The sequence below is a fragment of the Micropterus dolomieu genome, linkage group LG01 (genome assembly GCF_021292245.1).
Source record: "Micropterus dolomieu isolate WLL.071019.BEF.003 ecotype Adirondacks linkage group LG01, ASM2129224v1, whole genome shotgun sequence".
NCBI classification, from domain to species: Eukaryota; Metazoa; Chordata; class Actinopteri; order Centrarchiformes; family Centrarchidae; genus Micropterus; species Micropterus dolomieu.
In genome coordinates this window covers 7,837,822-7,853,619 of record NC_060150.1, presented here as the reverse complement: position 1 = coordinate 7,853,619, position 15,798 = coordinate 7,837,822, and the positions used below count along the sequence as shown (strand labels likewise).

Genomic DNA, 15,798 nt, shown 5'->3' with positions numbered 1-15,798 from the left:
AGAGGGGGAAATACGCGCACATTTTTCACGTCGGGTTTAACTTTAGTGAACTTTGACACACAACTTTCCGCCATTGACCAATAGTAAACCAGTTTGAGGGGACAGCAAGTCCAAAATGGAGGAAGCCAAGGACAGTTGCTTATTAGCTGTGTTGCACCGTCCAGTTTTACTCTAGCCTCCTCTGTCGGAGTGTAAACTGCTCCACAAAAGAGACATGGTTTGCAGACAGTTATGGAATCAATGTACAGATACATCTTTTGAATAACTGTAAACTTACTGTCCCTTTAGTGACTAAGCTAAAAAGCTTGTAAGTGTCAGTTAGAAAGCTTGCTAGCTTGAAGAGCTTTAATCCGTTCCACGTATTGAATGAAATGATGCACAATCCCAAGAACAAAATGCCAGGGGGAGTAAACCGTACAGCACAGAGAAGCTCGGAGAGCTATTGTGACAGGCTAAGGCTAGCATATTAGTGGTTAGCTTGCCAGCTATAGTAGTTCAGCGTGTAGCCACTACTTCATCAAGCTTCTACAAGATATTTGGCAAGGACGTACTGATGACGTACCAAAATATTGACACTTTTAGCCACATAATAGTACTTGTTTGTTTTAAAAGCCCGTTTTTATCCCAGTTTTATTTATTTTTGTTACTGAAAAGCAAGCGCATTATCAGTATTCAGTACATCTTTCTCCCCATGATTCGCCTGTCACAAAGCTTAACTGGACAAGCCTGTTTTGGACAGTTGAAATGGTCTGGTGAGGTCAGTGTAAATTGCGCCCAAACTGACTTCACATTCTAAATGAATCAGATAGGATGCAAAAAAGATCTAACCTAGTACAGGCCAGTTTGATTGCAATAGCAAGCCAAATTGTGGTGCTTTGAGCAGTGTTCAGTGTTTCACAAAATAACCACACATGAAGGATACAAATGGATGTCTTGCATTAATATTGAATTATATTTTGTTCTCATATATACAATAAATAAATATTGTTTGACAAAAAGTTTGCTCTGTGTGAAAATCTCTGACCAAGTGAATCCAAGTGAACGCAATGACGCCGTATTACATTCACCCAGATACACATGCCCTTACACCAGGGCACGAGGAGAAATTTACTCTGAAGATGCTGCTGCCGAGCCATGAGCAAGTTTTCGCTGGCAAATGAAGATGCCCCAATCTTGTTGTTTCTGTAAGCAATCTGCCTGAAATTTGTCTGTTCATATTTTGTTCCACAGGCTTCCTGTCTGAATGTGTTGCATTGCCTTGTAGCCTACAGACTCCGGTTAGAGAGTGCACAGTGTGTCCTGCACTCCAGCTCGCAGGTTCCAGGTGCCTCTCTGAATGTCCTTTGCTCCACTCCAGGACAGCAAGATTGCCTACTGTCAATAAAGACCAGACCCACTCAAAATGCCCAAATGCAGCCTGGGTGACTCCTATAGTAAGAGGCATGGCGAGGAAACATAAATAACATCATGCATCTCTTCAGATATTCTCAGATATAAAACTGAAACTGGTGGCTACCGGCCCCCGTGTTTCACTTTTGATTAACTTGTACTGAGATTTGCAAATGCTTACCAGACAAATATAGCTGTAAGCCTTCATTAAGATCATGGCTGTTTTGTGTGTGTTTGTTTTTGCTTTTTTATTATCCCATCCCCTCAGGAACACACACAAAGCAGCTGTTTACACGCCACTCCTGTCAATTTAAATGGAAATCATGGAAAACAAATATTAGCATGTCTGGTTAGATAAACCTCTATTAAGGTGTTGGCTTATTTTCTTGCACTCTGCAAACTAACACTGTCCTCCTCTGAGGAGACTGTGCTATTCTTGAGCTGCTTAAAGAAGAAAAAACTGTATTATGACAAAAATGGTACTGTTTATTTGCGTATATATGGAAACAGCGAACTGGAAATGGTCATTAGCCTACTATTAGTCTTTGATTTGAACATTTGATAGGAACTTACACCACTTTTTCATCAGGAAAGCAACCCGCAAGAATAAAGCTGTCATTGACTTTGCTTATAATCACCTCCCATGCATCCTAATGGTCTACAAGTGTCAATGTAAGACTAAATTGTCCTTACAACATATTTTTTATGATGCACCTTATCTACAAGCAGCAGAATTCCCTCCCTGTTAAATTTCAGCCAGTTAGTATTTATTAGATTGTTGTTGTATTTTTCAAAAATTAAAAATCACATATTAGTTTTCAGAATAAAATCATTGATAAAATGTGTAGGGTTAAAATAACAATGGGAAGTATGTAGGACATGCAGGGTCATATTAATCGCGGCTGTGTGGGCATCTCCACCTGCTATTTTGGTCATTTACGTGCAGCAGCGCTAAGTGCAAAAGGGCTGGGTGAAGGATCGGGGGTTGTGGAGATTACTAAATATAATCTCAGCCAATACTGGTCTCATCGCTCTGACACAGCTGAGCCAGTCACAGTGAGGCATGACGACAAGAGCACAAAAAAAGAACAATCGGCTTCTTCAGGAAAACATGTTGTTGCCTGGATGGTGCAGAGTTAACACAGCACCACAAATGTGCAGCCCGAGGAAGATGGTGTGGGTTTTTCCCAGCCGCAACAGTGTGGCTGGTATTGCTTTCACATTCAAAATGTGTTCCTGGAGACATCTACTGTAGCAGGAACTACAACACAAGCGGCTTTTTTTGTTTGCCTGTCTTGACACACTGTCACAACGTTGCAATATGCAGTCACAAAACTTGCCGTGGTTCGACCCATGAGTAGATACTGAGTACTCATGTAACAATTTAGTAATGACTACTAAATCTCATTTTGACAGGCGTCGCGGTGGTGTGATCCCATTGCAAGATGGTGTCCAGTTCATTTAATTTTTGCAACGATAGAAATAAATCATAAAAAATGTTGATGAAGCCTTTCGCCAGTCAGTCCCAGGCGTTTTCACTCACAGTCCACAAACCTTTATCAAGATGGAGATGGGCATTCCCTGTCTGACCAATAAAATATTGGAAAGATTTCCTAGTCGCCCTAAAAACTCCCATCATAAAAGTTCAGATGATCGGTGGGTGAAGAAGACGTTTCATCACTGGTTTACATGAGCAAAAGACGAACAAATGATCCCCTCAGAAACCTTAAAGACGACCAAGGTTGGACATTGTTTTGTTGAGGTCATTTAGGTCTTATGTGTTATTAGACTATAACCAAGCTTGAATCACTTTCTGCCTGTGATGTGAATGGCTCAGTGGGGTCTAAGAATGTGAATTGTGGTGATGATGTCCCCAGCAGAGGCCTTTTAAACTGGTAAAAGATCTAATCATGGTGGTCTTGAAAAGGCTCTCAGCCCCTACTGCAGACACATTTAGGATGAAAAGTGGAGCTGCTGACACCAACTGAGACATCAACAGTGGTAGGTGTCACATGCCGCCAGACGGATGCTCTCACTCACAGTCGCACACACACACACACACACACACACACACACACATACCAGCACGATAGATGATCAGGCTGCTCCATCCCCCTAGTCTGTGTGACAGTGAGGGATTGCTGAGTGACAGACGGGGTAGTGAAATTCTCTGATGGATGAGATAAGTGGGACAAGGCCTCACAGACACACACACACACACACACACACACACACATATTGTGTTTAAGGGAATACAGCTTGACAGCCAGCTGAGCAACAGGCATCTTATTGGAGTAATGATAGCATGTGTTGCTCTGGAGGTTTTTTGTGTGTGTGTGTGTGTGTGTGTGTGTGTTTTGCCTGTTGTATAAGCCAGTACATTTAACTATGAGAATCTAATTCAGTAATAGAGTTTACAGTGCCAAAACATACCAGCCTGCAGCCCAAACGCATGTCTCCAGCAGTAAAGAGCAGTCAGCCTCAGTCGAGTTCTGCAAGTGCCTGATTGCCGAGTCGACATGAAAAATTGCAGCCGACAAGCTCTCTGCACAGGCAGCCAATAATCGGGACATTTTTAAAACCTCTCCTCATTCTTTCCCTCTGCTGATTTCCTCCCCGCGATGATGCATGTTCATGCCTTAAATGCAAATGCCAGCGGCATGAACAAAATATAAAGAGGGAGATCTGAAGGGACCCGCAGAGAGGGTGAAATCCAAATCAGAGAACTTCCACTATAACACCTAAAAACCATCTGCTTGTCTTCTTATTTTGTCTGTTGTATAAGTTTTATTATACAAGCTGGTGTGCTCACAAGCCACATAGCTTTAGAGTGAGGAGTATCCTCACTGGAAAACAAAAGAAAGGTCTGCTTGGTCTGTTCTGTGTTTCAGTCCTGGTTTTAAGTCCTGATTTTTTCTTGAATTGTGTTCAGTCTGCCTGTTTCCTTTTCTGTTTAGTTTTCATATGTGGGGGTTGCCTGTGTCTGTGTTCTGTCTGATCTCCTCACGTGCTCCACCTGGTCTTGATCCCGCCCTGCCCGTTACCTGGTGTTTAAATGTTTGCTTGTTCTGTTCAGTCTCTGTCCGGTTGCATAATCTGCCAAAACTTCTGATCAGTTCATATAATATGATTTGATGTTACAGATCAAAAAGCCTAAAGTTTCTAAAGTGGTTAGAATTAACTAACAGGAGGCCATTCTGCACAATGAATATTTCTACTTTGGATTCTTTTAGCATATTTAGCTGATAACATTTTTTATTTTATTTTACTGTTTTGTTTTGAAGTTTTCAATGAGTATTTTTTTTAAATTGTGGTAATGTTATTTTTTACTTAAGTTAAGGATCTCTGGATTTCTGGAGGTACTGCATACTGCAGATTTGTTTCTTTTTAACAGGTCCAGACAGCAAGGCCAGCCGTCTATATGTCCCAAAGGTCTCCAAAGTGAACGTTAACAATAAGCAGACGCAAAAACTGACATTGAGACGCGTACATATTTTCCCTCAGTGGAAGCTCAGTATTACGATTCATATGCTGGATAATGATTCAGCCAAACGCTGACTCACTTCATCTGTCAGTCTGCAATTTCAAAATGACATATCTTTTGTGGTTTAATCGGCCAAACGAGGGAAATAGAAGTGAAACGGAGAGAAGAGAGGGAAACAGTGAGGGGATAAAAAAGAAGACTGGGGATGTTTTTTTCTCATAGAAATAAATAAAATAATACAAAAAAGACAAATGAAGAAAACAAATGCACTCCCTGGAGGTTTAAACGGGTTAAGCTTATTTGGCAAATAATATAATGCTGTGGGTGCTTTTGCAAAGACAATAACTTTCCAGGTCCATGAACATTTCCTTTGTCAAATGCTGCACACAACATTGTGATACACGTGTTTATCCATTCTCGTGCATGCATGTCAGTGGCCTTATGTACTTTTTGTTCTTTACCTCTTTTCATTGACAGTCACCTGCACCACTTGCATGTGGGATTTCCAGAGATTGTATCACTGTCTTGAGAGTCATAAAAATGCACTGGATTGTCACTCTTGGATATCTATAGTGCCACAGCTCATTGTTGTTGCTGAAACTCTTGAAAGGACAAAAACCTTAAAGGCTGCACTGGCAGTCGGTGATTTTCATTGAAGCTGCTCTTTGAATCATTTTAACATCACTCGAAGAGCTACGCTAGGAATGCAACAATTTTAATAAGCAATCGATCGTTGAAGTAATTTTTTATGCAAAACAAAATGCAAAACATCTCTTTGCTTGTTTTTGTCCTCAAATGTGGATATTTTCTTGTGTCTTTGTCCTGATAATATAATAATAAACTAAATACATTTGGATTTTTCAGTGTTGGTTGGAAAAAACAAGAAATTTGAATAAATTATTTTGGGCTTTGAGAAATTGTAATGGGAATTTGTTCATTTTTCTTATTTCCTGATATTTTTTAGACCAACCAACAGAGAAACTTATCAAGAAAATAACCAGCAGAATCATTGATAATGAAAATAATCATTAGCTGAAGCTCTGACGTCTGGGCCAAAATGAGACAGAGAGGAGCATCACATTCCATAACGACAATTAATTCTTTATACATTTTCACCCTGAAGCAGGGTAAGGAATCTTCTCTGTAAGTGATATTAAGGACCTGAACTCAGTTACTTGGGATTGTACCGTTGAAATTGAAATTTCTGAAGACTACTAATCTGAAGTATCACACTCATGAGGTTACCACTGCAACACTACAACCACTGTCTAATTTCAAACTTAGTGTTGTAATTGTATCTGAAATTGAATCTTTTATTGGTATCTGTAATACACCTCTATGAAAACTTACTGTATAAATTTGCTGAAAAATTGCAGAAGGACAAACCTTTTCCAAACCCTCTAATTATAAAGGAATACCATTATTCTCTTTCTTGCTAAATGTTAGATGAGAAGATTGTTACAACTCTCTTATCTGTACACTATATGAAGCTAGAGCCACTATGGTTAACTTTGCTTAGCATAAAAACTTGCAGGGACAAACAGCTAGCCTGGCTCTTTCTAAAGTTTTAACAGTCAGCCAAAACTTCTAAGCTCACGTATAAACACTTTGTTTAATCCACACACAAACAGAAAACAACCAAAACTAGCTGTTTCTTCCTGCTTTATGCTTAACTAAGCTAACCGTCTGTTGACGCTAGCTTCATAATTAGCATACATACATGAGATTGGTCTTCTCGTGTTACTCTCTGCAGAAAAGCATTTCCCAAAACGTCAAACAATTCTTTTAAATCTTACTTTTAAATGCCATATGACGCGGTCAGATTTCACAATATCATTCCAATGATAGCCTGGCAGATGTAGGGCACTGGCAACCAAAGACACTTTCATAAAATACAGTGTGCACTATCATCTCTAATTCCTAATTCTTATCATCCTCGTCAAGTTTCAAGTTTCAAGTTTCCTCTTGCTCATGTTGACTGTGAATTATGTAATCTGCGTCCAATAAAGCAGTAGTCAGACACTGTTGTTGGGGAAATGGGAATTTTGGGGAATTCCAGAGTTAAAACAAATATCATGTTTATTGTGAAAGGACTCACAAAATACTTAATATGAAATAATAAACACTATATTGATGTAAAAATGTATCTCTACAATAACTAATCCCCAATTTCACTGTTCACTGCCTAAGCACCATGTGTTAGCTGACAATTACATAAAACTTGTACATAGTGATGAAATGATAGGGTGGGCTCTCGTCTAGCTAACATCAGATAGTTCATTTTAAGTAAACTAAATGCTAATTATGAAACTCTGAAGGTAGAAAAGTTAAGTGTATTAAAGCAGCTAGACGGCTAACTACTGACATTCACTTGCAGCGTCTCCACCAGCGTGTGGTTGACTGTAGTGATGTGTGGATCGATCCTAAAGTATCGATATTTCTGATACCAACGTTTCCTGCTTCTAGGATCGATACTCATATAAAAGGATCGATATCTAAACTCAGCCATTTGGAGTGAGTGTGTGTTTTATCATAAGTATCTTACTGTCATCAGGATGGTCTAATTAAACTACATTGATAGGAACTACTTTTCCTTCCGCCTGTCAAAGCATGCTTGCACTATGGCTCTGTGACGGAGCTTCTTTGAAGTGAGCCGCTGCAGCCCTTTACATTTCCCGCGATTAGGAATACTGACTCTGGTTGACTGTAAAAACCATAGATATCCATAATAAAGGTAAAAAAAAAAAAAAACAGTCACGTCTGGCTGTATTTTAGCTGTGAAGGTAATAATGTTGCTCTTTGTGATGTGTGTGCAAAGACAGTGAAATACTTTGGCAACACCGCAAACTTCGCTAAACATCTGAGATTAAGTCTATCACAATAATAGGATGATGTTATGAAGCGGCAGTTCTGAGCAGGATATTTTTATTATAATTAAAGAATATGACAGTAGTTTGATGTCTTGTCATTATGCAGCTATTATTTTGAATTGGTAAGGCTACAGCCTACTCCTTATTTCTCTCATAAATACAGAAACGGGAGGGGGGAGGTCACATTAAACTAGAAATAAAATATGTAAAAAGTATTGGTATAGTTGTCGGTATCGGCAATACCACTAGTGGACTGGACTGGAGCAGCCGCCTCTGCCAGTGATGTGGACGGACAAGATGTTCAACTAACGTCAATGTTAGAAAATGGCACTGTCCATTTTAGGGGTGTCTGAAATTGTATTTCAAGATTCTTGAATATAAGGCATGAGTACGGGAAATATATTGTGATATTTACAATTACAGGCAAGAAAGACCCCCCTGAACTGTTGTTTTTACTTCTTTTGGGGGGGTCCAAACCTTAACTAGGGGGGTCAGACCCCCATAATTTGAACCATGGGCATGACATGCAAAAATGTTTGCAGGAGTCAGTCCCTAGCACCTCCACTTACCAAACTTAAACCTGAGCCTAATTTTATTCTTAAAACGTCAAATCAAACCCTAAATCAACCCTAATTTTAACAATTTTTTCTATCTTCCACAAAATGTAATCTTAAATATTTTTGATCTATGCTGGGTTCAGATTCCACAATATTTTTCTCTGTCATAAATTTGTGCCATGGCCTAGAGACATGACACATAGACCAACCAGAGCTTGCCATCTTTCATGATGTGCATGACATCACCAGGAAGGAGTGCTTCCGGGAAAAAATATCAACAAACAATAATACTTGTGTTAGCCTAAAGCCTAAAAAAGAAAGAAAAAACGACTGTGACCTTTCCACTGTTTCACAGCTCCATGTCGCAGCAGCAGCAACATAATCCCTCTTTTGCTTCACCATGTTTACAGTTGCTCTGTGCTCATATTGGTCAGCGTCAAGGAACTTTCCATACTAAAAGGATGCAAAAATAGTTTGCCACGCTTTCTGTTGGGATGTTATGAGGCGGAAGCGGCATCAGTTCTCATCTGCTATGATACACTACATGGTATAAAGCGATCAATTGTTGCTCTTTACTCCCATTTTGTTCTCAACGCCTTACGTCTGTCGAGTTGGGCTTTTATCGGGCAGATATCATGTAGTCTGAAAAGTGCATTAGGCAATTACATTTCTATCTTTGTGAGGACATATAATAGTCAGAAATACAAGCACTGACACACATGCACACAGCTGATTTGCAGGCAGGCAGGAAAATGGCATAGCTGTCAGGAATACATCTGTCTTATTCTCGGGGTCAGGCCATAATGAGAGGCTAAAAGAGATCAATCACACACACACTCCTTCCCTTATCCCGTCAACCATTATCCACCTCTCCTTCCCTGCTGTCTTCTCCTCATCCCCTCTTTCTCTCACCCATTTATATTGTCATTTTTATGTACAGCCTCCTCCCTCCGCTTGTCATGACAGACAGAGATTTTAGAGCCTTTAAAATGGGTCAAGTATCCACATCATGCATATGCATATTTATTTTAACTTATTTCCAAAATCTTTTTTGTCTTTAAGTTTATATCAAGCCAACAGCCTCATGTGGTGCTGGTATGAAGTTCACTTTATTTTAGTGCAATAAAGATTGCAGTTCATGTTCCTTTGGCGATTCTCCAGTGCAAAACTTTACCGTTAGCTACATTTTTTAATTTATACAGTCCTTCACTTGGCATCTGTCTTGCAGCCTTTTATGTTGTTACAGTGTTGTGGTGCCCGTAAAGCATTATGCTGTTCTTGTGAATAGAAATTCTGCCTTGGATTTCAGCAAGCTTTCCCGGTCCATTCACAAGTCAGTGTATTATCAATATCATTCTGAAGCTGTTATTTTAAGATAATAATACAACATAATATTGCTTTAATGCTAATTAGCTAGTTAGCATGCTAACACATTACAAAGATGGCGAACATGGCAAAAATCTGCTAACGTTCTGAATGTCAGCATGTTAGCATTGCCATTGTGAATATGTTAGCATACTGCCATTGGCATTTAGCTCAAAGCACCTCTGTGCCCAAGTCTAGCCCCATAGAGCCCTTAGCACAGCTGTAAACTCTTTTAAATTTGCATCATGTAGCAGATATGTGTTTTGTGGATTTAGGATATGATTGCAGACTCATTGTTTACTATTAAATGTTATACCGGGCTCACTCAGGAGCACAACAAAGAAGGGAGAGCCACACCGTAACAGCTTCAGTAGGTGAATAATTTATTACAGATAACTCAACATAAATTAGGAGGTGTAAAGTCAGTAATTGAAGGATGGAGTTATTTGCTATGACACTGTATGTGCTAACCTAAACTATTTGCAACGTGAACCAATAATCTAAACAAAAACAAAGTGGGTGCATGAAAGGCACTAGCCTTCCAGGAGGGAGAGAGAGAGACAGTCATCTTGGAATCAGTCATGAAGGCTCCAAGCAGTCGACAGCAATCTATCAATGAGGTGGGAGGGGACAGACAATCCGGGGTTAATCTGGAAAGAGGGAAGCAGAGGCAGGCCAACACAGATGCTGCCACAAAGACTAGGGCCATCACAAGTGATTGCAAAGAAGTCCAGTGTTGCAAAGAAGTGTCCAGTGTTGGGGCTCTAACTTGAGATGTAGTCACTTAGAGATAACACATTTCTTCTGCCTGGAGTATACACATTTTAACAGCCGATTCATTTGGATTTCCTTTTGCTTAATTATCATCTCTCATCTGTCAGGTTTCAAATCTGATAATGACTTTTAGGAGTTTTTTGTCATCCAATGTCATGCAATCTGTCATTTCTGAATATAGGTGAGTAAAGGTTAAGGAAATAAGTCATTGGAGCAGGCCGCTTTCATTGCAACAAAGCCAATGAGCACTATATCTTTCATCTCTCTTCTGGCTGATGGCAGTGACAGGCTGAGGATGCCAGATGAGAGAGGCGATCCTTAGAGAATCAACTGAAAGGTTAGAGTGGCCCCAAGCAGCATGGCTGATGAGGACACACACACACACAGCCCCTTCACCGTATGTATCACGCATACATACGGTGCTGCGTACTCTTTAACGTGTCCCATTAAATAGGCCGGAAAAACACCCATTATAGTTATTAGGACACATGTTTAAAAAGGATGGGAATTATGGTGGAGAAAAATATTTTAAATAGTAAAATGACACAATAATCATGTATTCATGATATCAAAAGACACATGTTCAGAGATGTAATAGTAATTTCAATTTTAATGCAGGCCTGTTTTCAATCTGAATCATCACTAAGAATCTAAAGCAATGCTAGAAACCCTGTGAGGTTACTTATGGAGGTGTACAGATGAGATGGATGGGAATGTCTTTAGTTTTGCAGGTATTTGTTTGCAGGTTTATCACCATAAACCAAGGTACTGATGATGGTGCTCCTCAAAAAGTTTAGATTGTTACAATTCATTCTTAGAGGAAGATGAACATCTGCTTCAAATTTTAGTTGCAATCTATTCAATCGCTTTTTAAATTAAATGTCAATCTCATAGTGGTTAGGGTTATCCACTGGGACAAACCGTCTAATCCAGTAGTTGTTGAGTTGACCGACCGACCGACCTGCATTGCCATCCATAAAGCTATGCTGCTAGCATGGCTAAAAACACTTAATCTATATTTCTGCCTTATAGCAATAACATGAAGCAAGATGGGTCACTTTGTTAACACAAGCCCGGCAAAGTGTCTCCATCGATTTAATTTGCCAATTACTCGGTAGTGCCCATTTATCATCACCTTAAGCTTTTACAAACTTCTCAGCAAGACGTAATAAGACTGCGGAGCAATCTGTCCCCCTCTTCTCATTAGGACTCTAAAGAGATCCCCCAAAGCTTAATTATTTATCGGCATTAATATGCCTCCAATTATTAATGATAGGTGAGTGTGTGTGTATGTGTGTGAAGGCCAAAGAGCAGCCCTCCTTTACCTCAGCCTCCCTCCTGATTAATGGATGAGGGAGAGGAGCCCTTCATGTATTATTACTGGAGAGAACGTGGACCTTCGAGAGTGAGAGAGAGAAAGACAGACAGACAGACAGAAAGAGAGAGAGAGAGGAAATTCAGTGAATGATAATCATCGTTTAGTATGCAAATATGTCCTCTGTACATTGCTGGCATTTCAATAGTTGAAGGGGCTTGTTTAAAAGAAAGTGGAGGGATTGAGAGATTCTAAATTGAAAATGCATTGTTGTTTGTGATAACTCTTTAACATTTGTCTTGATTACCACACTTAAATTTGACACCTTTGGGTACAAGGTTGTGAAGTGTTAAACAATGAAAAAGTGGAAAACAGTATATTTGTTCATTATAAATTGTACAGTATTTTGTGTGTGATGTTTCTGTCTGCTGCAGTTTATTGCTGTTTATCTAGACTGGTTTTACAGCCTCACTGTGGCAGTAAAGACATCTTAGACATGTTGAGATATGTGACATTATAACGCTGGCATTTTTAAACCAACATTAGTTGTTTCTCAGCTGTTTGAAATGAAAAATGCATTTGTTGTGGGTTTTATTGGCTTTGTCTGCTTTTATAGAGGAAGACAACTATTTTTAAGTAATCCCATTCATCCTGTTTGTATGTCACTAAACTCCAGTGATTAATGTGTCTTTTTTGCCTTGTAACCTTTGTTTTGTGTCTTAGTTATTGGGAAATGTTTAGAACTGTTTATCAAGTTGTTCAGTGTCTTTTCTTCACCTGCTTTACTCTGACATCTGGTGGACAAGCACAGTATTGCAAGGAAGAACAGTTTAATTGCTTTTTCCCCCCCAGTTCATAAACTTTATTGCTTCAATATAACATACAAACAGTATAAGTACAGAGCGGAGAACTTGCCAGGGGAATAAAAACGTAGCAATAACATATAAAGAAAATATAAAGAATACATAAAAAAAAAAATAATAATGATAAAGACTAAACTAAAATAAAAGGGGTGGGGGTTATACATCTACAAATATACTGTGTAAAGTACATAAGTTCACCGTTTTGATAGCTTTCTTGTTTTGGGAATTGAATTGATATACATGAAAAATTATATTTTTTGTGTCACTGTCACAAAATGAACATGTAATGCATTTGGATGAAAAGCAGCATACGGAAATGCACATGTGAATGTATCTTTTCCCAAAAAAATAGTGTCCTTTGAACTTTTTATTCCTAGATATTTGTGAATATATTGATACCTACTGATATTTCAAAGATTTAAAATTACATTAAAATATATATATTTAAAATGTTCAGTTACACTGACAAAGGTTTTGATAATTTATTAATCACTCACAGTTCTCCCAAATCTGTTAACTATAATTAAAACCTCTGCTTGCTTGATTAATTTTCCTGCAGTACTTTACTTTAGTAGTTTGAGAAGTTACTATAGCTAAAAATAAATATTTGCCTTGTCTAAAGGAATCTTTAATGTAAGTTAAATGTATTTACTTTATTTAGACGTTGCCAGGTAAAAAATAAATTAGAAGGTATGGGGAAATCTCTTTGAATAAACAGACCTAATCTAGAATACAGACTGGTTGGTGTATCATGTGTTGTGTCAACTACAGTTACAGTATCATGTTACAAAATACAAAATATCCCTCCAATAAGTGTATCAAAATAAAACACTGGTGCCACAAAATGGTTTTGTATTTTCAGGATATTTTGAATTTATACAAAATGGCAGTACATTAAAATGTTTATAACAAGGCTCTAGTGTTAAAACGTGAAAAAAAGGAGCTTGATCAGTGGGTAAAGTATTAGTTTCATACAAGATCCAGCCATTTACTGGGTTTTTACCAAGACTTGTTTCTAATGTTTTATGAATCATAGACTCTACTCTAAAGTATCTTGTTACAGATTACATTACATTTTTTTCCAGCTCTGCTAAATACCAATTACAAAATACTCATAAGCAAATAATATGTCACAGACTTACTGCCCATCTCTGGTGTCTCTGCTGCAGCTAATGTGGTAAGTCATAGGTAAGTGGTTCTCAAAGTGGGTCCCAGGGGTCACTGAAAAAGGAGAACTATTTATTTTCACTATAATTCCATTCATACAGTAACACATTGACAGAATGTATGACTATGTTGGTCATGGGTTTCATACACTTTCTGTAATAAAACATCTAAAAGCAAAACTTCTATCAAATCGGGGTCCGTGGTCGAACTTGTGTCAGTTTTGAGGTCATTGATGTGAAAAAGTTTGAGAACCACAGCGAAACGCAGGTCAAAAGTGCACATGCCACTTACACATCTTAGTCACTAGATGTCGCCAAAGTCCTATATTTGCTTTTGACTTTCTGGGTTTCCAGATGTAGATACTTCAGCTCAGAGGTTCACGCTGTTCCATGCCAAGAAATTTTTTTCAATATATCACGTCAGTGAACTTGCTGCATTATCGCCATTTTATATGAAAGCCTACCAAAATACATGCACGGCGTCCTAAGACACAGATACGTTTTGCTTTAACAACAACTGACTGGTGTCTGTGAAGGTTCTCAGTCATCCAGGTCATAGTTATCCAAAGAAGGTTAAAGTCAAGGGCAACTGGACTTGGTTGAAGATACTAAAAGACGTTTCGTCACCCTAACCCTCATCCAAGACACTTCTTCAGCTCTGAAATGACTAGTAGACAAACACCTTTCTGCTTAGCCAACAAAACGGATAAACACGATCTGATGAGGCTGGCCATTTTGCTATTTAACCTGCATGTGCGTGGACCAATAAACCTAAATAGAGAATATCATGTAGGCCCACTGTTCCAGACCACTATTTCCCATCTTCCTCCACCAGGTGACAGCACTTGGAGACAGGATCCATCCAAACCTTCACAACCTTCCTCAGACTATCACACCTTATTTTGCAGGCTATCTGAAACCTGAAACATTTTGAAGAAAACTGACAATGTGAAGAGGGATGATTAGCACACACAGACCACATTTACCTGAAACAAAAATAAAACATAAAAAACACAGAGACGCATTCACCTATTGGAAATGAGCCAATGAGTGAATGAGGTTTGGTGGACATAAAAACGTTCCCGATCTTAATTTACACTGTTGCGGGGATGACCACATTGTTGATTATTAATGCAGCCATTTTGGTTGTGGGACGAAAATATAACACTTTGATCATGTATCCTCTTATTTGAAGGCCAAAGCAGTCTTAATATTTTCGTTTACACTGTGGTGATGAAGCTGTTGTTTCTGTTAACTGGACATAGACTAAAATTAGACCCAACTTTTGTGTAATAAAAAATAACTTTGATGCACACAGTTAACATCACCCTTTAGAAATTTTTTGGACTGGTTTGATTATTTGATTTTACTGAGACTGAGAAGTGGATTATTATTTTTCACAGTAAAGCTCATGCAGACCATTGAATGCCCCTGCTTAGTAAGTCTATGCCTAATCTGATTTATTTTTAATATCATACGGAAATATTTATTTCTACTAAAACAAAGTATCTTTTTAGAAATATCAAACACACTTTCTGAGTAGGCCCATCTATAAGAAAAACAAAGTGCAGTGAGGCAATAAAATTAAAGATAACTGGAAGCAAATAGCTTGCACTGTGTTACAAGGCTGTTTTAAACGCTTAAAATACACACCAGGCTATTCTTTATGTTGGCCTGTAATTCTGACTGGAAGCATGAAGGCAAAAACAAGAGCAGAATCTGAGGCGGAGAAAAGGCAATGAATCAAATGTAGAAGGCAGTGCAGTAGTTTGCAAAGATAGTTGTCCTTCATTTAGTGCTGGAGGTAGCCTACATTGTTTCATCTGATCCTTCACGCAGGAGGGAAATAATCAAGTGAACCGCGTCAAAGGTGAAAACATGATTTTCTTTTTCTGTGTTATAGAAACTGTTCTGGTGCTGTCATGCCTTTACTTCAGACTGCTTTTCAACGAGCCTCATCATAAAGCTTGAGTGTGTAGCCTGTTTGTGTGTGTGTGTGTGTGTGTGTGTGTGTG

General features: G+C 38.7%; 1 protein-coding gene across 1 annotated transcript in view; it reads right to left on the bottom strand.

Moving 5' to 3' along the window:
• LOC123974351 (metalloreductase STEAP3-like) overlaps nt 1-15,798 on the bottom strand; it is a 179,508-nt gene that overhangs the window by 23,266 nt on the left and 140,444 nt on the right. The window lies entirely within an intron of this gene.